The sequence below is a fragment of the Solanum lycopersicum genome, chromosome 5, assembly GCF_036512215.1.
Source record: "Solanum lycopersicum chromosome 5, SLM_r2.1".
NCBI lineage: Eukaryota > Viridiplantae > Streptophyta > Magnoliopsida > Solanales > Solanaceae > Solanum > Solanum lycopersicum.
Genome location: NC_090804.1, coordinates 12,954,767 through 12,977,625, shown reverse-complemented (window position 1 = coordinate 12,977,625; position 22,859 = coordinate 12,954,767).

Here is a 22,859-nt window from a genome sequence, read left to right as displayed (position 1 = left end):
GTACTTTGAAAAGCCTTATGCACAATCATGAACCCATATGGACCAACAATTACATATTACATAATTCAAACCCTTGAAAACACAAGATCAACCTCATAAAGTAATAGTCAAGTCAACATGTATAGAGTTCATAACTTCATTACATAAGCAAGACTCTTACTCATAACCCTAGATCAAGCTACAAGTGAAATGACCAAGTAAAGCCCCCATAACCTTACTCAACCAAGGAAACCAAATGAGGGATCAGAAGCAATGCATAACATTACATAATATAGCATTAAGAGTACTCACCAGCATGTTTAGCAATATAGACCAATAGCATGTTCATAAATGAAAATAACATCATATAGGATCATTAACTGTAAAATCAACATAGTCATAACATTCACTGATTAAGATCATAAGAACATAAGAACAACCTTTTAGGTCTTCTCTCAAATCCATCTAGTTCAATGCCTAGGTGGAGTCCCATATCCCTACCTAGACTAAGTCAACTCCTTAAGTCACCCAATTTAGTGTTAACAACATTAATTTATTTTACTTTCGGGAAAACTTGCCTTAAACGACATAGACCACACGATCTAAGTGTGGAATCCAGTGTTCTAAAACCTTACACCGATGGAAGGTGGTATACCAATCAAAGTAGTACCAAACATGAACATAATATCTAGGTCGATCCAATAAATAGTATTCCTATTGTGGAAACATAGTTTATGGATCTTGGGGGATGTTATGGAAACATCACTCTATGCCATTTTTGGTGCTATGGGGTTATCCACCCCGTGAGGACTATGGTGAACCCTACCTTCCCTCCTTGGGAAGGTGCCACCCCTCATGTTCAACTTCACTGAGTGCTAAGCTGGAGTCTCTTTTTAAACGTCTTTCATTAATAATTATAAATTAGTTTAGGTCATAGAGGTCTAACCCCCTTGTATAGTCATAGTCATTAGCGCAATTGGAATTGCATGAGAACATCCTTTCAATTCAACCTTCATATGTAAGATTAGAACATTATCCTCATTATATCATATTAAGGCACATACTACTTCATAACCAACCTTATATCATTACATCTTAAGCATAATCTCACAATCACATAATCAAGACATTTTAATTTAACTTCATACCAACACCTACTTAGGCTAATCACAAAACATGCTTCAATTGAACTACATCATCACTCACGAGTCATCATAATCGAAGTAAAGGTTAGGATCATAAAGGCTTACCCAATCTCCTCAAAAGACATCATCATGGTCTTACCATCAACCAAACAATTTCATCCAATAATAGGTGTAGTAACATCATTCAATAGTAATTGATACAATAACTAAGTCATTTGAATCATCACTATCCAATTTACCTTCAATTCGTAACGTAGGGATTGGGGAAAAGGGGTTAATCATGAATTATTCAAGAAACAAATTAACTACCAATAATACATTACCCTAGTCATTTATAGATGAATTATAAAATAAAAAACAATTCTAACAATCAATACATTCATCAATTCCCATCAATTTGTAAGCAAGATCCAAGATTTGGGGAATTTGGGAAAATGGACATGATCTAAATGAAATTTAATCAATTAACATCATCTAAAAAACAATCTGAACTTAATTAGTCGTAATCAATAACAATTTATAATCAATTTGAAGTTTAGAAGAAAACTCATTAAAATAGAAAAACCCTTGGAATTGGGTGATTTAGAAATGAATTTTGAAAGGAACTCTTGGGGAAAGGAATCACAAAAGTGAAGAACCTATACATTAATGAAGATTAATCCACTAAATTGAAGTGAAATCCTAGTGAAATTGGTATTCTTCTTCAAGCTTTCTTGCTTCTTCAATGGAGGAATTAGGGAGAGAGAAAGTAGAGAGAGATGAGAGCTTTTAGGTTTTGTTGTGGGATTTTTTTAGGTGAGTGAAAAATGATTTAAAAATTAACCTTATGATATATAATCACCCCTAAACTACCCAAAAGATGCCTTACTTAATTGGTTTTTTTGTGAAGTCAAAACGCATAAAATACGATTTAAATGAATCTAGGAAGTGGGTGGGCGTCGTGGGGCTAATTTCAGATTTTATTTTTTTGATATACGGTCTGAGGAAGTAAGCCTCGTGGAGGCTTCAATTATCGAGGGAAAATGTTTTTCCCCCATGTGCTGGCTACACGACGCGAAACAATTTTCAATTTCGAGGGTGCTTTTGCAGCCCGCCTGCCCACTTTAGGGTCCTTATCAAGAGCCCTTTTGGTGGTCCTTGTGGTGTCGTTATAATATTTTTGAATCCTATTTACTATATTTTACATATTTAAAGTATTTTTATAAGTTTTAGGTTTCATTTGACCCTCCCAATCCTTCACCAAACATTGGGACATCAACTAGTTCGATTTAGACTAACTTCCGGACGTCATGGATGATTCTTGATGCCTTTCATCTAAACCTTCCTAAATTGTTTATAAACATTATTTTAGGATTATAAAATATTATTTTAATTTTTATTTAATCATGTGAGGCTCAATCTTAGGTCATGGACTTTCAGAATATTAACACTGGTGTAGTATCAACAAAACCATCCACGGATCGTAGGTGAGGTTTCATGATTAAGGCTTAAGTCCAAATAGTCTCAGATCCCACCCACAGTCGACCAGTACAATCCATGGTTAGATCTATGGACCATTTGTAAAGGTTAATAGCCAATTAGAAGGAACTGACCAGATCAACTTAAAATGGTCATTACACTTAGCACAAAAAGGAATTAGGTGACACATGACCTATGATACGGTATATAATTGAACAAATTTTCCAATGCCACTGAGTTTTCTAAAACCTAATCTCAAAGTAAGAAGTTATGCTCATTTTAGTGAAGCCCTGTGGGACAGACTTGATCGACAGCCTGTAGGTCAAACAATGGACCGTCGTTCCCTTTGTGAATGGACTTCGTCAGAATTAATTTAGAGTCATTTTTTGTTCTTTTCCCTAAATATTAGGCACATAAACTTCGTCATTCTATGCCTAAACAACATTGTTTTACTCAAAATAAGTCTAATAACTTAGTCAGACATACCAAAAACCTTTATTTATCAAAACGTCATCAAACCTATAACAAAACATGAAAAGAGGCGACCGAGACCCTTCCAAGAATGCAATAAGGTTTCATCAATTCTATCCCCAAAATCAAATGTGAAATTCGCCACCAAGTATGTGGGATTTAAATAGAGGGTTCTTTTTTCCCAGTAGGTCCCTAGATTTCAGTTTATTTCTTGATTCCGTTGATATTATGTAGACCTAGGTTCACATTAGAAATTATTATGTTTTAGCTGTTAGTATGATTCAAATCAGATTATAATATTGTTGCTTAGTTCTTTGCATGAAATTTTAATACCTAGCTATGTAGTTATTTTAGTTCATGAACTGCACATGATCGGTCAATTAATTCAGATATATACATAGGTGTCCAATTTACCAATGTCATACTATCAGTATAGCTATTGCATTCTCAATTTGCATGTTCATATTTTGAGCTATCCAGTATTATAATATTTCAGTCATAATATTGCTTATTTATATAATTATTTGGGAGAAGCTTATTACCGAGTTGAACTAGGGTCAGTAACCCTTAAGTCCCACAATTGTGTGGCTCGTAGGTTGTAATTCCTCTCTATGGGCATCATTCTAGTGATAACACTAATCATGTCTCGATACATTTGTCAAGGTATATTGGATCCTTTCGATGGGGCGTATACATCAGACTCCACATTTAGCTCACGTAGTTTTCTGTCAGTTATTTATAGCTACTACAGTTTAGTCAGACTCTATTGCATTGACCATATTATTAGTACAATTCATTATTTAGTCTCAGCATATGACAAACTTGGTCATGCATTCAGTTAGTTGATGTACAGTGGTGTTATCCTGTTCAAATCATATTATTGCTTTATTGCACAATTCAACTATGTTATATTCAGCTTTACTCTACCTTGTATGCTTAGAACCTTTCAAGTACTGACACATACTCTACGCTACATCTTCTCGTGATATAGGCCCAGGTTCATAGCTTTCAGATCACGCATAGATCGGTTCCTGATTTTTAGTTCAATAGTTGTATCCTCACTCTTTGAGCACAAGTAACATGATTATTTTCCATTGGTTTAGTTCTTTAGTTTTTGCTAGATTTAGTTAGGTCATGTCCCACTTCTAATCAGTTTAAGGCTTATTTCGTACATAGTTAAATTTAGCGATAGAGTTAGAGTTTGACTTTTAAGTTGTTTTTTAAACTATCATTTTTAATATATTCAAATAGTATGGTTTTCTCCATTATTTCTTCTCAGTTTATCTTATTATTTAGCTTGTGAACATAATTATCTTATTTCAATTATCATAGTATACTTATGATAAGCCAATAGAGTTAGCATGGAGTCATTCGTGATCCTAGGTACTGTTTCCGCATCCAAGGGTATCCTCGGGGCGTCATATTATAACTGGAATATTTCCAAGGATGAATCATGTAACTAGTGTGACCTTATGTTTAATAAGTAACCAATTAAAGTTAACTCCTCATAATGGAGTTAAATATTTATATCACTAGTGTTACACCTACTAATTAAATGACTTAAGCAAGGGATCCATAAGTCGTTTAATGAATTTTCAAGGTTTACAAAAATATTAGAGGTCCTATATTTTAGCTAACTTAGTTTGGGAATATCGGTTAATAAGAAATTAAAAATGACCATAACGTCCGGTGAACTAGTAACCTAAACTAATGTGGTGCTAGTGGTGATAGCATGGTTCAAAAGGGGGTGTCTAAGTTTTTGACCATGAGAAGATTATGGGAGTGTACATAGGTTTCTAATAGGGGGATTAAGGATCAATGCCAAGGGAGGAGTGCCAAACCTTGAGGGGCAACACAAAGCTAAAAGCCAAGGCTGCCCCCAAAGGGAGGCTACTACCTCAACGCTTATGAGCATGACCATGGGCAAGTGGGGGAGCTCTTGAAGATGCCTTGTCCATGGAAAAAGGGTGGAGTCTTGGACTAGCTACTGTCCAAGGCACCACGAGTCACTTCAAGACTCGTGGTGCACTTGACGGAAGGGAGGCTTGGTCGTGGTCTTGCCATATATATTTTGTGAATTAGAGTGTTTTGGAGGGACTACTGCCCAAGGTACCATGAGCTACTTGACGGGCCGTGGGTACAAGTTCACGAGCAAGAAGAGAAGGTCGGAAAGAGTACTTAGAACCCTCTAGGTTGTCACGTTGGGTGAGCTCACTGTCTTACACTTCACGAGCATCACCACGAGTCGTTGATCTTTTCACTGCTTGTGAAGAGGGGCGTGAAGGATGAACGGGTTTTCTAAGTCAAGGTCAAGTTGCACTTTTATTTTAAAAGTCAAAATTAGTGAGGGGTATTTTGGGGTTTACCTATATATATTGATTTATATTATTGATACGCTCAAACTTACTTCTCAAATAAGAAGCAAAGCGGTCGTATCAAGTAAAGAACCCAACTATGAGGTTGGGATCGTTCCCACGAGGAAAAGAGTTCAGACTTAACTTTAATCCATTATTACTATTATTTAGTCAATTATTTCTTCAATAAAAAAACACAATAAAAGAGGGTTTCTTATTGCTAAATTAATGAAAATAACTAGCTAAAATAAAGTAGACAACTAACAGATTCAAATGTTGGAGTTTAATCAATAAATAAAAGTAACTAGGATTTACGTGTTCCCCATAGGTTCCTAATTTGATAATTCTAACTATGACAATTCTTTCCTAGTATCTTGCATGCAAAGTGATAAGTTATGTATTTCTAAATCCTTGGTCTGGCATCTAGAAAATTTCACTTTGCACCTTGGTCCGGCTACGTGTGTTGCTATACTTACCCTTACCTTTACCTCATATTAAGCATTGTATTCGATATTTGACTAAGTTATTACCTCGTACCAATCAATACTAGTCTATTAGATAATATACACTAAATCTATATTGATCATTCTTTTCCTATTATCTACCTCCTTGGTCCGACAAGTGGCATTAAGGCGAGTTCTAATATTGTCCATCCGTTAAAAAGACTTCTAAGCGAAAGAATTATTAAGACATGCAAAGACACTATTCTAGAATTGTTATTTTAGTTAGATTTTACCTTATTATTCATCCATGGTTCCGACAACCCTTGTTATGGAGTTTAGTTACCCATAGTCATAATCACAATATTCATATATATGATATAAGAATTCATGCACTTACTTCAATGAGACAGAATAAAATCCAGAAATATACTTGATTAATAGACAAAATCACCAATAATAACTCCAGAGAAAAGTGTAACAATCCAAGGTGTAATAATCAAAATAGTATCTTCACAAAGAATCTAACATGAAAGTGTCTAATAATTATGAGTTTAACTATAAGAGAGTCTAACTATCTGAGAGTCTAACCCCAAAAACGAGGTTTTTTGAACTCTTTATAAAAAACAAAAACCTAATAAAAGATGGTCTCTATTTGCTGAAATCTGTCAAAATGCGGCTGGGTCGATGGACCTCGCGATGGGTCATCGTGGTCACGACGGGTCGTCATGGACTCCATCGTCCCATACTTTGAAAATTCTTCTGCTGCTCTCTTCATTACCCTCGATGGCAGGTATGATAGATCGTCACAGGCAAAACGGTCCGTCGAGGGTCTCCGTTCTATAACACTTACACTCTTGGAATCTGGGTACTGGGACTACTCCTCTGATCATCACGACGAACCAGCAAGACGGACCGTCATGGCTACGACGGTCTGTCATGCACTTCGTAACCCCACACTTGGTTAGACTTCCCCATCTTCCTTCAGCAACTTCACTATGATGCCACCTACGAACCGTCACAGGCACGACGGACCGTCACAAGCTCCGTAGGTGGTAACTTTTCTGCATTTCTTGCTCAAAAACTTCCGCGTTCATCTTTAGACAGATTTCCTGCAAATAAAGAGAAACTTACGTAAAAATTAATATAAAAAGGCTTTTGGACACACACTAAACTTAAGGAAAAAGCATTAAAATTACCGTTAAATCACGGTATACCAACACCCTCAACTTATATTGGTTGTTTGTCCTTAAGCGACGCACTATGACTCACGACAAAATCTTTGTACAATAGTATCCATGTTTTATCTTTCACAATCATTTGGCTATCAATCTCGATCACTCTCATCATATTTATGCATTTTATCACTATTAGGCTTGAATTATGTGGAATAAAACCATGACACAGACTCATCACGCACTAACACCTATCCTCTTTAATTTCTCTCCGAGGTGCTAATATTTCCGGTATTGCAACTAGTGTCCTCACTTTAAACAACATCCTCATTTTTCGCACAATGATTTCAGTTTGATTATAAGGATTACTTTTCAACACTCACTCTCAGAACAAATTCACAACTCATTCACGTATATTTCCATAAGCTTGCCCTTATTTTCACTACTTTAAGTTTGCTATACAACTCTTAGGATCACAATAGGACTTTCTTAGCTTGTAACAAAGGATCAGGGTCAGGTAGGGTATATTTAGGTATAATTTAGTAAATTTTTGCCCTCCTTGACATATCGGGTTAAACATACCTCTTTTCATTATTGTATTTCACCCAATTTTTCATATTCTTTTACCTTGCTATTTTCCCCTCTTTCTCCGTTTGTGTAAGTGACTATCTTTTTTTTTTTTTTGCTTATATTTATTTTATTTATTTATTTTTATTATTTCACTTTTTTTTCAAATGATTCTTGAGTCACTTTACTTTTGTTCTTTCTCTCTCTTTGTTCTTTCAACCCCACTTTCCAGAGCATTCCTCATAATAGCCACCCTCAACTCATGGCTTTGCCATTAGTCAAAGTACACAATACCCAAAGTTGGGTCAGGGCCATAAAAAGGTTGTTTACTGCATTAGACACCCTCAACTTATTCTTTTGGCATAAGCTGAGGTGCACATGTCCAAGGATGGACCAGGGCCAACATATTATTCCCAGAAAAGATCAGTTGGGGTGAAAAAGAAAGGCCTAGTTTAAGCTCAAATCATTTGGATCAAATAAGGATTAATTGCATTTATTTTTTTATTTAGGCTAAAAATGGGCTATATTGAACAAGGGCATATGATCATTTCCTAATTGTCTATTACAACTTACTTTTAGCAGGACTAACCAGGCAAGTTCTAGCTCAGTACAAAAAGTGGACTATTCAAATCTTCCTCATACTCACTTGACATCTCATTATTCTACCAGATTATCAAACACCTAGTTCAAACTTTAGACTTAGGGTCATACAGTGGTGTATCTCTATGTCATGCTTAGAGCCACACATTTATCAATTACTATGCCTAGTCATGCATCATTTTCGTTTCACCAGGATATCATTTTAGCCATCATGCTTCAGAGTTAAACTATGTACACAAGATATGGACATGCCGGTTCAACAGTTAAAATAATCAGTCTCTTGGGGAAAAGACACATCCAAGAAAACCCCAAAAGAGGATAGTGAATTGGGCTATTCAGACTTCACCCCAGCACTCACTTTACATTTACCCCACCCCCAATAAAAAGACATGCAACTTTCCTCAATGCATAAAAAAATGAAATACGAGAGTGGTAGGTGAAGCAAACCTGGGGCGCAAAGCGCCGATGATAAACAAGTTGGTGGGTCCGATTCCCCGGAACCCACTACCTCTGTAATCTGGACACCCTCAGTAGTGTCCTCATCAGCAACAACACTATCAGCAGTGCCTCTCGCTATGGCCACATCTCTGGAGCTAGATGCCCCACCAGTTGACTCTACAACTCTCATGCGACGCGCCTCCTCGCAGCCTCCATCTCACGACGCTTCTTCTTCCGTTCTCTAGCTTCATTCTCCTCTCGACCCTTACGCCTCTTGTCATGCTCTCGAGGGGGAGGTGGTGTAATCTCAGAAGTGGCGAATAAGGCCGCCATCACTGTATCCTCAGCAGGTTCTGCAGAAATGGCCTCAGACTTAGGCACCTAGCCTCTAAAATCATATCAATGTCTGCTCAAAGACTCTCGACCGCAACCTGAAGGGTGAACACATCCACCTGAGGGGATGGACGGGCTAGCACCCGCAACTCAAAAGCATCCAAGCACTGATGAACCTCAGTGTTCTTCCGCTCTATGTGCTGGACCATTCTCAGCTCCAAGCGCTCTTCTTCCTCAGCAATAGACCTCTGCATCCAAGGCTGGATGTGATGCAGAAGTGTAGCAATCTATGCCTTTAGTTTCGGGACCCTAGCAAGTGGGACGAGAGCGGGGAAAGGGGATGAGCGAGAGGAGCTCGTGGCAGTGCTACTACCTGGGATAGACTCGATCAGGGTAGTTTCAGTGGTTTAAGAAGCAGCCTGCGTAGCCGTGCGAGCCTGTGCTACCGTATCAAATAGATTTTCACCAGTTGGAGGCATCTCTGGACGGGGCCCTCTGCGTGGAGCCAACTCATTGGCCTCATCCCTAATGAAACCGATATCAACCGTGCCCAACGGAGTCTTGAGCTGATCAATGTGCCAGATGGGCACACCCGCGGACCTGAATAAAGAAAAAATCATGCACGAAAAAGGGTAAGTAGTTGTGACCTTAAAATCCCTCTCGTGCATGACCGCCTGGAGAAGCCAACCAAAGTCCACTTCAAACCCGGCTATCATCGCCGCCATCAGAACTGCACAATCCCATGTAAGTATATTATCAGCGGATGTGGGGGAAAGGTAGTGACAGACAATCAACCATAAGAACTTAGCTGTGAAGGTCAAGTTATCCTTCTTGATGGCTCCCTTCGGCTTGGTTACCCATTCGGCACCCTCTCCATCAATAGACAAGTGCAGGTCCATCCACCTCTTGGTGGTCTCTCTCAGCGATGGCTCACGCAAGAATTGACCATCTTTGACAATTTTCCACTGGTAGTCGAACTTGGCGGTGAGAGGGGTCCGGTTTGCACCAACATCCTGACCGTATGGATATCGGTGGATGGCAGCAGAGAGATATCAACCTGAATACCACGTACCCGGACATGCTCAAGTGGGGCCTGTTTGGTGGGGGAAGCCTGCTTGTCAATCTGTGATCTGAGAGTAGCCACGTAGGAGGCATAGAACTCTCGGACCAACTCTTCACTAAAATGGCCCAAAGAGCGCGTTGTCCACTCCAATCGGTGTCTGGTGAAGAGATTGTGGATCTTTAGCATAGTAGAGAGACTTCCCGTAAGGACCCGCATCTCCAATGTAAGGGTCCATGTCATGACTCCTTTATCATTCAGAAACTTTGCATCTGAATAAACTTAATACTGCCCGTCGACACACCACCGGTTGGACTGGTCAAAAACTGGGGTGGGAGCACGAGTCGGTGAGCCAGGATTGGATTCAGAATTGTCCTCCTCATAAGACGAGGCAGACTGTGCAGCTGTGGCGGGTGTAGGGACTTCACCATACCTAGAGGCTTCCTCCGACCACAAAACTTCTAAGGAGCCAGACGCTCCTTCTTCATGTGTAGCTGACCCAGCAGGTGCGCCAGTCAGTGTGCGCTTCTCATCAGACTGGGAGGCACTGACTACGCCGGACTCCACTTTTTTGGCGTAGCTCTGGCGGCAAGTGCAGCTGGGGATGGAGTGGAAGTGCCTGGGGGCACGTACTCGGGGTCACGCTCATCATCAAATCTAATGACCAGGCGGGCGGATGGGGCGATAGACTTTTATGGCCCACGTGTGTAAACTCGATCTTGTTTTGGTGCCATAGTAGATAGTACCTGTAAAGAATCAATATTAGTACGAGAAGGAGCAAACAAGACGAGCAAAAATGAAACATAAATAAATATAAGAGTTGTAATGACTTTTCTGCAGTAACAGTAAAACACGACGGACAAGGTGACGGTTCGTCGTGAGTATGACGTACCGTCATGGGGTCCATCATGTCTTACTTTAACTTTGCTGATGTGGAGACCCCTGAAGAAAAGTCTCTGACAAGTATGACAGATAAGCAGGATGGACTGTCGCGACAATGATGGTCCGTCATTGATGTCCGTCGTAGAGACCCTTAGGAGAAGGGTCTCTGACCGTCAACACGGTTGTGCAGGATGGATCGTCGAGGATGTGACGGTCCATTATAGATGTCCGTCAGAGGACACTTATAAAAAGTATGGAGACCCTTAGAAGAGAGGTCTTTGACAGTCACGACGTTTGTACAGGACGGACCGTCGAGGATGTGATGGTCCGTCGTAGATTTCTGTCAGAGGACACTTAGAAAATATATGGAGACCCTTAGGAGAGGGGTCTCTGACCGTCACGAGGGTTGTGCAGGACGGACCGTCGATGATGTGACGGTCCATCGTAGATGTCCTTCAGAGGACACTTAGAAAAAGTATGGATACCCTTAGGAGAGGGGTCTCTGAGCGTCACGACTGTTGTGCAGGATGGACTGTCGAGGATGTGACAGTCTATCATAGATGTCCGTCAGAGGACACTTAGAAATAGTATAGAGACCCTTAGGAAAGGGGTCTCTGAACATCTCGGTGGTTGTGCAGGATGGACCATTGAGGATGTGATGGTCCGTCGTAGATGTCCGTTAGAGAACAATTAGAAAAAGTAGGACACCTTATAAAAAAGGGTCTTTGACAACCAGAACGGTTGTGCGGGACGGACCGTCGTGGGGAAGATGGTCCGTCGCATGTGTTTGTTGGTGGACACTTGGAGAAAATTGGACAGTGGGGTGTCGAAACGGACCCTATGATGGTCCGTCGTGGGTACGATGGACCGTCATCGGGGTCTTGTTCTGTCATTCAGTGACAGAACTGAGGATGCCACATTCCTCCTCTGTGACTCACATGGAATACTTAGTGTTAACCTTTACGTTTCTACCCAAATACCTAGTAAACTAGCAATGCTAAAGCGCCTATTTCTAGAGTTTTAACAAGGCAATTTTAGGATTCTCAACCTTGGTTAGACAAATTTGGATCAAAGGATGAATACCCATCAATAAGAACTAGGCTAATACTAATTGAAAAACAAAAATGCAATGTAAATGTGTAGAAATCAGAGACACATACCTGATAATAGGAGAAACACAAGCAAGTGAGGCACTTGGTTAGCAAGAACAGAACCACAACAGACTCCGCCTAGTAAAGAGTGGATTTTAGGAATTGGGGAATTTAAGGAAATGATCAGTTGAAAGATAGGTAGGAAGTGGGAAGTTTAAAAGGGAGGGAATGGGAGAAAGAGGGAAAGAAACCGTTCAAACGAAGGGGTGGGAGGTTTTATAGGTTGAAAATTTTTAGAAGTTCCCATCCGGGTCGGATTGGGTACGCTCATTAATGACGCGACAAGTTCCCGACGATGGTCCGTCGCAACTGCGACGGTTCGTCAATGGTTCTATCGCGTGTGCCCTAGTTTTGAAAATAACTTAAAGACGTACCTTGCATGACGAATTTATGCGATGTTCCGTCGCGTTCGTGACGGGCCATCGATGGGTCCGTCAGTGACTGTTGTAGAGTGATTTTCTGCAGAATTTCCTGGTGATGTGCCGGCAAATTTAAAACCCATTAGTAGAAAATTCTGCCATTACTATAAAGAAAAACTATAAGTATTGGGTTGCCTCTCAACAAGCGCCTGATTTAACGTCGCGACACGACTGAGGATACTTGATTACTCAACCTTCATCAAGATGGTATGCCTCGATCACTTCATTTGCCAATTTAGTATGCCCAAAATAGATTTTTATTCGTTCTCCATTCACCTTAAACCGCACTCCCTCCTTGGTTTCTAACTCAACTCCTCTATGAGGGAATAATTGGATAATCAAGAAACGGCCAGTCCATATGGACTTGAGCTTGCACGGAAGCCAACACAACCTAGAATTGTCTAAAAGCACCAAATCCTAAACCATAAACTCTCGTTTTTCACTTTTTAGGTCATAATCCTTCTTCATCTTTTCTTTGTAGGATATAAGAGATACCGATTGGAGCTCACCACTCTGCCTTATGAACCTACAAATGTTGAAGGTCGCTTCTTGATTGTTCAACCAAAATTTCATCTGCTCTTTTTCCATATCAACTAAGGCTCTACCCGTAGCAAGGAATGACCTCCCAAGAATAATAGTCACTTCAAAATCGACTTCACAATCACGAATAACAAAATCTGCCGGAAATATTAACGACTCCACTTTTACTAGCATATTGTGGAGTATCCCTATAGGACTTTTCACCATTCAATCGGCAATCAGTAGTCGCATGGCAGTGGGATTTGGGTCACCCAAACCCAACTTCTTGTAAATAGAGAGAGGCATGAGATTTATGATTACCCCCAGATAACATAATACTTTCGCAAAATGTAATGACCCGACTGTATAAGGAATAGTGAACGCACCTGGATCTTTTTTCTTTTGCACGAGAGATCTTGTAGCAATAGTAATACAATGCTGCATTCTATTATCATCCTCGAAAGTGACCGATCTTTTCTTTGTAACCAGATCTTTCATAAACTTGGCATAACCGAGCATTTGTTCTAGAGCTTCTACCAAAGGGACATTGATAGAAAGCTGCTTCAACACTGTTATAAAACGCCGATATTTACCATCCTCGGTCTTCTTAACTAAACTCTAAGGAAAGGGAGGGGGGTCTAGGCATGGGAATTACCTTTATAGGCACTTCAACATCTTTTCCAGTGTTATATTCTACTTCACCCCTACCCTCTATCACCTTATCATTATCTTTTATCGCCTTTTTTCTCCTTAGACGGCATAGGTGGGTCAATGGTTTGATTACCACCCCAGTAGTGATTGTAATACAGTGTCCATCATTTTTTGGATATTGGATAGTGTTGCTCAGAAGAGTGCCCAGTTGCCGTGTGTTCACAGTCGCAGATAATTGGGTCATTTGCAACTCAATCTGCTTAATCGATATTGCATATGTATCGACTTTCTTCCCAATACCCGCTAAATCACTCCTTAACTTTTTAATATGCTCATCATTAGCATCGAACCTCCTCATCATTTTTTTCAACATATCCTCAACTCGTGCCATACTATCTCCACCATACCTAGGAATAGCTTCATGATTTGATGAGGGACATAGAGCCCATTCTTATCAATTCTTTTACCATGATTACCCTTGTCGAAGTTGTTATCACGGTTGTAGTTTCCATCTCGGACATAATGACCCTCACGGTTATAGTTACCATAGATCCGGCCATGGTTTCCTTTACCTTGGCCCCCATTGTCCTGATTTGAGCCTAAGGCACTCAGTTAGAAACCCCCCATCTGCTCATTTACCATATAGGAATCCTCTGCATAATAGCATTCATCATTTGGTGGTGGTGGTTTAGACAAGTAGTTAACTACATTTATCTTTTCTGCACCCCCAGTGATATGTTTTAATACCAACCCAAGATTAGTTCTCATATGTGTCATCCCTTCATGAATCTCATCTGTGGCTGGGTTGTGAGTGGATTGTACTATGAAGGTATTTCTCCCAGTATCTGACTTCCTAGTACTCCAAGATTTATTGTTCCAGGAGATTTTCTCTAACTTTCCGGCAATCTCAACATAAGGACACTACCCATAGGAACCACTTGCTATAGTATCCAACACCGCTTTATTATTATCACCCTGTCCAAGATAGAAGTATTCCTTCAGTGACTCATCATCTATATGGTGATTTAGGACATTTCTCAAAAACGATATGAATCTATCCCAAGAACTACTAACTGATTCTCCTGGTAGTGCCACAAAGTTGTTCACTCTGTCTTTGTGGTTTAGTTTCTTGGAGACCGGGTAGTAGCGTGCTAAGAAAACGTCCCTTAGTTGGTTCCATGTGAAAATTGGGTTATAAGGGAGCTCAGTGAACCAAATAACAGCCTCTCCCGTCAGTGAAAGAGGAAACACTTTTAGCCGTATTACATCCATGTCCAAGTTAGGCCTCCCTACATAACTTTTACACACTGCCCTTACCTTATCTATATGGGCATGTGAATCCTCATAAGGTAGCCCTGAAAACAAATCGCTGGCAGTGAGCATTTGCATCAGGATACTACTTACCACAAAGGTGTGGCCTGGTGGTAGAGGGGGCAAGGTAAGTGGACCATTGGAGTCTTCTATATTGTTATAGCCTCTGAAGTATTCTTGGGGACGTGGAGCAGGATTTTTTCCCCTCTATTGGTAATCACCCAGAGCATCGGGTAATAACTAACCATGAACATCAAGCGGAGCTGGGATGTTCTGGTTTGGATCATCATCATTAATACCCAAGTTTCGATTCATGTTGCGTAGTGTCTGCTCTAACTCGTGATCGTAAGTAAAATTAAGAAAATATCAACTAAACTATAGTAATAAGTTAAAGTTAATCTAAAAGCTACTTTCTCCGGCAGCGGCGCCAAAATTTGATACGCTCAAACTTACTTCTCAAATAAGAAGTAAAGCGGTCGTATCATGTAAAGAACCCAACTAATGAGGTTCGGATCGTTACCACGAAGAAAATAGTTCATACTTAACTTTAATCTATTATTACTATTATTTAGTCAATTATTTCCTTAGAAAACAAAGACAATAAAAGAGGGGTTTTTATTTCTAAATGAATGAAAATAACTAGCTAAACTAAATTAGACAACTAACAGATTCAAATGTTGGAGTTTAATCAATTAATAAAAGTGACTAGGGTTTACGTGTTCCCTATAGGTTCCTAACTTGATAATTCTAACTATAACAATTCTTTCCTAGTATCTTGCATGCAAAGTGATAAGTTAAGTATTTTTAAATCCTTGGTCCGTAATCTAGAAAATTTCACTCCGCACCTTGGTCCGGCTACGTGTGTTGCTATACTAACCCTTACCTTTACCTCATATTAAGCATTGTATTCGATATTTGACTAAGTTATTACCTCGTACCAATCAATACTAGCCTATTAGATAATATACACTAAATCTATGTTGATAATTTTTTTCCTATTATCTACCTCCTTGGTCCGCAAGTAGCTTTAGGGCAAGTTCTAACGTTGACCATCCGTTAAAAAGACTTCTAAGCGAAAGAATTATCAATACATGCAAGACACTATTCTAGAATTGTTATTTTAGTTACCTTATTATTCACCCATAGTTCCCACAACCCTAGTTATGGAGTTTTAGTTACCCATAGTCATAATCACAATATTTATATATATGATATAAGAATTCATGCACTTACTTCAATGAGAAAGAATAAAATCCATAAATTTGCTAGATTAATCGACAAAATTACCAACAATCAACTCCAGAGAAAAGTGTAATAATCCAAAGTGTAATAATCAAAATAATCTCCTCACAAAGAATCTAACATGAAAGTGTCTAATAACCAAGAGTCTAACTATAAGAGAGTCTAACAATCTGAGAGTCTAACCCCAAAAATGAGTTTTTTCAAACTATTTATAAAAAACAAAAACCTAATAAAAGATGGACTCTATTTGCTAAAAACCTGTCAAAATGCGGCTAGGTCGATGGACCTCGCGACGAGTCGTCGTTGTCACGATGGGTCATCTTGGACTCAGTCGTCCCATACTTTGCAAATTCTTCTGCAGCTCTCTTCATTACCCTCGACGGCAGGTATGACGGATCCTCACAGGCACAATGGTCTGTCGAGGGCCTACGTTCCATAACACTTAAACTCTTGGAATCTGGGTACTGGGACTACTTCTCTCATTATCACGACGAACTAGCAGGACGGACTACCATGGCTACGACAGTCTGTCATGCACTTCTAACCCCACACTTGGTCAGACTTCCCCATCTTCCTTCAGCAACTTCACTACGATGCCACCTACAATCCGTCATAGGCACGATGGACCATCACAAGCTCCATAGGTGGTAACTTTTCTGCATTTCTTGCTCAAAAACTTCCGCGTTCATCTATAGACAGAATTCCTGCAAAAAAAGAGAAACTTACATAATAATTAATACAAAAAGGCTTTTGGACACACACTAAATTAAGGAAAAAGCATTAAAAATACCATGAAACCACGATATATCAGTCATTTATCACTTAATTCCCACTTCAAAACCAAATCCCAAATTGAAACCCAATTACTCCCACTTTTCTCTACACTCTCCTCTACCTCAACCTGCATTGAAGACACATTGAAGCTTCAAGAAGAAGACCCAATCTCGGATTTCCATAATAAATTTCATGGATAAGTCTTCCTAAGGTATGGATACTTTCACTCTTGGGATTCTTTCCCCAAGCGTCCATTCAAAGATGGTTTCAAAAATCACCCAAATTCAAGGGTTTTCTTTACAAATTGGTTTTCTTCGAAAAATGAAATTGTTGACTAATTATGATGAACTATGATTTCTTAGGATTGTTAAATTTTATATTGATTCTTGATTGATGGGTTTTGATATATTTCTTGAAGAATCCATGGATGTCTCTTTTCCCTTAACTCGAACTTTTGAAGTATGTTAATTGATGGCTAAGGATAATGAAATTAAGGGTGTTCTTATATAATTTGTTGTTGTATGATGAGCATAATATGTTTATGGGTGAATATGTGTACATTGTTGATTTGGAATAGGGTATTTAATGGATTTCATGGAGGTCATTGGTAAGACCTCCATGATTATGAACTAGTATTGCTATTATGTTATTGTTGGTTTATCTTTGGTATTGTTAATTAATTGAAATATGAATGATGAAGTTATTAAGGTATAATCATGTTATGAATGTGATGAATTGTGAGATAATGATAATAGGTATGTGACTCTGTGGAGTTGAAGGTAATTCTCATGTACATTTTATGACTATATTATGAAGTAATGATCTCTCATGAGGTGGAAACTACAATGCTAATTAGCATAAAAAGGGTTTCTAGTAACAACCTCCTAGTTCCTATACTATGTGCCCCCATAACCTAGCTAGTGGATTCACATAGACGCTATTATGATGTATATGTCCTACAATGGAAAGTAGTATGCCCTCTTTTTGGTGTAAGGGGTTGACGCCGGATTCCAATATTAACTCACATGGTCTCATGTCAGTTATGACAAAGTTTCCCGAAAGTAAAATGAATGAATAAAGGTAAAAAGATGCATAATAACTAAGATGACTTGAGAGGTATACTCTTGTAGGTAAGGAAATGGGACCTCACCTATGCATTGCATATGTGGACTTTAAGGGAATAAGTCCTAGGATGGTTTATTTATATTTATATATTATGAATGGAATGCATAATGTTGATTCCATATAATGTTGGTCTCATATGAAGTTGATTTCACTTGATATTCATGTTGTTGGTCTAAGTTGTTATGTATTAGGTTGACTAATGATGTCATATGATGTAATAGAAATGCTTATGGTCTCTTTCTTAGTTTACCTAGTTTATGTGGGGTTATGGGGCTTCACATAGACATTGCACTAGTTGACTTGAATTGGGATTATGGGTAAAGGTATTGTGATGTATTGATGAAATATTGCTTATGGCTTTATTATAATGTTGCTCTTGAACATGTAATATGAAAATGTCTTGTTGTGATTATGTTATGGACTTGACTATATTCTTGGAATGTGCATGAAAGCTTTCAAAGTAACTTGACATGCTTATAACTAAAATGTCCCTTTGTGCATATTTTCAATTGGTTTACTTGCATATATCTATACTTAGTATATGTGGTTCATACTGACCGATATTCTCTCTATTTATACAATCATGTAGGTTCAGGCCATGGAAGTGTTTCAAGGAAAAATTTCAAGAAGTTTTGGTAGATTCCCAAGTTGGTGAGTCCTCAAGTCTGAGGACGAAGCCTATCATTCTAGTTCATGTTATTTGATTAGTTTAAAGACTTTGTTCTATTTCCAATCGTGTAAAGACTATGTTTTATTCTCGCATGAGACATTTTGTAATATTGTAAGGGCTATGTCCCAAATCTTGCATTCTCATGTTAGAAGATTTGTGTGAGACAATTGTACACTATTTTTGATATATGAGAAGTCTATGTGAACTTTATATGTAAAGTTTTAATTTTTAGTGTTTTTTCCAGCTATGAAATTCAATGAAGTATGCTAAAGGCTTGTCTAAGGCCTCTTCGAGAATGTAGGAGTCGAATACGTCTAGAGGGTGGTCCTCGATCGTGACAACTAGATCCTTACTCGAAGGATATCGGTAACAATATGCTAGTTCTACTTTCCCACTAGCAAGGGATTTAACGATAATTTGTTACAAGGTGCATCAGATCTAACGAACGCACCGCTAGCTACAAAATTCATCAACAACTACTCTCATTTATACTTTTCTTTGTAATCAGATGAAACATTTCAAAATGGTATAAGACATTCAAGTCCTTATCAAGTCATAGTCTATAAAACTTTATTCAAAATATATGTCAAAATACTATTTCTCAAGTAAATTTTGAAATCTTTTGATAAAGCTAATCATATCTTAAATATTAATAGTTATGTCTTATAAAATTGAGTTCATCTCAAATAACTATTTCGGTATCATATCAAGTAAAATATTTGTCTCATATACAAGTTCAAAATATTTTGATAAATCAATCACTTTATGAACCAGGTATAAATTATGAAAGTTCTAAAACTCAATTCTTGGTAAGATTACTACTCATAATACTCTCGTTGAAGTACCAAACTCGTTACTCAATCATATGTAAGCCTTCCTTCGATCAATGTATAATCATATTGTATCAATCTCGAGTTAATTTCTTGCTAAGGCTAATTCATAAACGAAGATACATATTTCCAACCCTTCTGGACTCTATTGTCCATCAAATTGCTAAATTATAGTTATTCAAGTCATAAGTTATTTCATTGATGTAATATCTCTTGCTTCGGCAATTTTCATAACTTACTCATCTACTTTTGTCTCTAAATTAAAACACCAAATATAGATTATCTAGTCTATAGAAAATCATGGAAAAACAACCATGTAACAAGAAGATTTACCTTAAACTCGATCAATTCTATGCTGTGAATACCTTCCCTTCGTCGCTCTTCCTCCTTTTATTCGCTATCTCTATCTGTTAAGTTTTTTTTCTATTTGATATTTGCTTATAGAAAGGCAGATTTCTCAGTCCCAAATTTTTATTTGTATTTTCACGTAACTATTGGGCTAACCCCACGATTTTTCATCTTTTTTTTATTTTCGTTTTCTTTTCAAGGAAAATTACTTATTTAACCTCTTTTTAAAAACAATTAAGCAAAAATTATTCCCTTATTTAATTATAGGGTATTACAATCCCCCAGCCCCATCCCACCCTCAAACACAACTCCCTTCTTAACAATTTTAAGTTTCACAAGTACTTATATTATTCATAGTTGTTTGTCCCCAATTGTAGGATTTTTCATTACTATTTTTTTTCATTGTTATTTTGTAATAATTTCAAAGATATGTTTTTACTACTTCAATTATTATAATTGTGAAATGACTTATCACGACTCTCTTCAAAATCTTCATCTTTCACGTACTTGGGTTTTTGTTATAATATTATTTATTTGTAACTAACGATTGTATTCAATTAATAGTAACAAAACATTACAATTGAAGCTTCCAACATAGCATGCTTAGTACTTAGAAGGATCCCAATGTACTAGAGATCTAATTTATCTCTATTTCTCAGTCCTTATTATATCTAAGCAAAATATTTCTAATGTTATGTTGGGATCTAACACTAGTTATGTAGGCTAGTTCATTGGCCATACTTTCCATATGTCTACTCTTGTTCACAAATACTCTATTGTTCCGTTGAATCCACAACGCATACACAGATTCTGTCAAAATAATTTTTAATATTTGAGCTTGATATGAATTCTCTTTTCCATGTTGAATACTCCATTGTAGAAAAAGAGTTCAATCTGAAACTGGAAAGGCTTGTTGTATCCACACTAGTAATATGTTCCACATACATATGGAGAATAGGCATTACCCAAATAAGTTATCAATAGATTATTCCTCGCTCTAGATTAACACAAATGTAGGTACATTCAGACCCCATTAGTTAGTCATTCTGTTGTTGCCAACTTCCTATGGAAAATGAGTCATATAATATCGCACTCTTTAGGTATGGCTCCATTTTCTTAGCACAAGTGATGAACCGTGGTCACACGGCATTTTCAATGCATTTTTATTAAGAGTTGTGTGTGTCTGGAGCCTTTTTGTAGTAGCTTAAACAATTTTTGTGTATTATTTTGCACGAAAGATGTCCATGTTGAAAACGAATAAGGTAGCAGAAAAAAAGTGCAGATTGAGACCTACAAAAGCCATCAACGATCCATTGTCTCATCGACGGACCATAGGTGGTGACCGTCGATGGGCAGTTTAGGCTAAGGGAGAATATCAGGGAAATCGGACCAAGTTTCGAATTATGAGAACAAAACATGGTCCACCGACTGATCGAAGGACCATACTAGTGAACCATTAATTAGTTCAGAGAAGCTTCTAGTACCTGACTTTTTAAGATTCTAAGTGTGGAATGACGGAGAAGCATGATGGGTTGTAGGTAGATTGACAGATTGTATTGCTAGTACGTCATTTGATTAAGAGAGTGTGCTATCCGGTAAAGAAAAATGAATTCCAAGTATAGACTGACGGAGGCAATCGATTTGATAGTCTCTCAGTGAGGTCGTCGATTAAAGCCGTGTTTCTGGTCTAAATTTTCCTCATTTCAATTCCTTTTTCATTAGGACATGTTTTCTATAAATAAGGGATTAAAACCTTGTTTTTGGAGTTAGAACTATTATTTTTGGTTTATTTCTTGTTGGAAATTGTTGGTTGCAAACTTTGGGCAATTAATCAATTTCTAAATTTGGTTTGAAGCTATTTCTTGCGATTTCAAGTTTAATTTCTAGGCTTCTTCGTATTGTTAAGTAAGTTCACGATTTCTTTATTCATATGAATTGTGATCTTGCTAGCATGGGTAACTAAATCCACAACTGGGGTGGTGGGAACCATGGGTATTTGACAAAGTAATCGTAGCAATTGAGCAACTTTTAAATAGTGTTTTTGCATGTATTGATTATTCTTTCGCTTAGAAGTCTTTTTAACGAGTGCATGATATGCTCAAATTACACTTCACTAAAGAAGTATAAGGGGTCGTATCAAAAAAAGAACCAACTATTAGGTCGGGGTCGATCCCACGAGGAAAATAGTTTAGACTTAAATGCAATATACAATTATTCTATTTAGTCAGCCCTTTTCGAAAACTAGTAATTAAAAAGGGGGGGGGGGGGGTGAAACAAAAGTATTGTAATATTGTGAAATCGAACAAGTATCAAGAGTTAATTATTGGTGTTTGTAAAGTTGTGAGAGAAATTAGGGTGTAAGTGTTCTCCATATGTTCATAACACCATTATCCTATCTATAACAATTCTTTCCTAGTGTTGTGTATGCATAGTGATAAGTTATGTATCTCTAAATCCTTTGTCCGACATCTAGAGAATTTCACACCATACCTTCGTGCATGTACGTGTGTCTAAGTTACTAACCCTTACCTTTACTTCATATTAAGAATCATATTCAATGTAAGACTTAGTTATTACTTCACACCAATCAAAACAAGACTATTAGATAGTATCCACTAATTCTATGTCGATAATTCTTTTCATATTAACTACCCTCTTGGTCAAGCAAGTAGTAATAAGGTGAGTTTTAATGTGTGCACTCGTTAAAAAAACTTCTAACTGATAGAATTATCGATGCATGCAATAACCTATTTGACAATTGTTATTTAGCTAGGTTTATTTTGTTAATCACCCATGGTTCCCACAAGCGTAATTGTGAATTTAGTTACCCATGCTTAGAAGAACACAATTCATAGTTTATATATAATAAATCATGAACTTACTTTGACAAATTTGAAGAAAATCCAGAAATTCAACT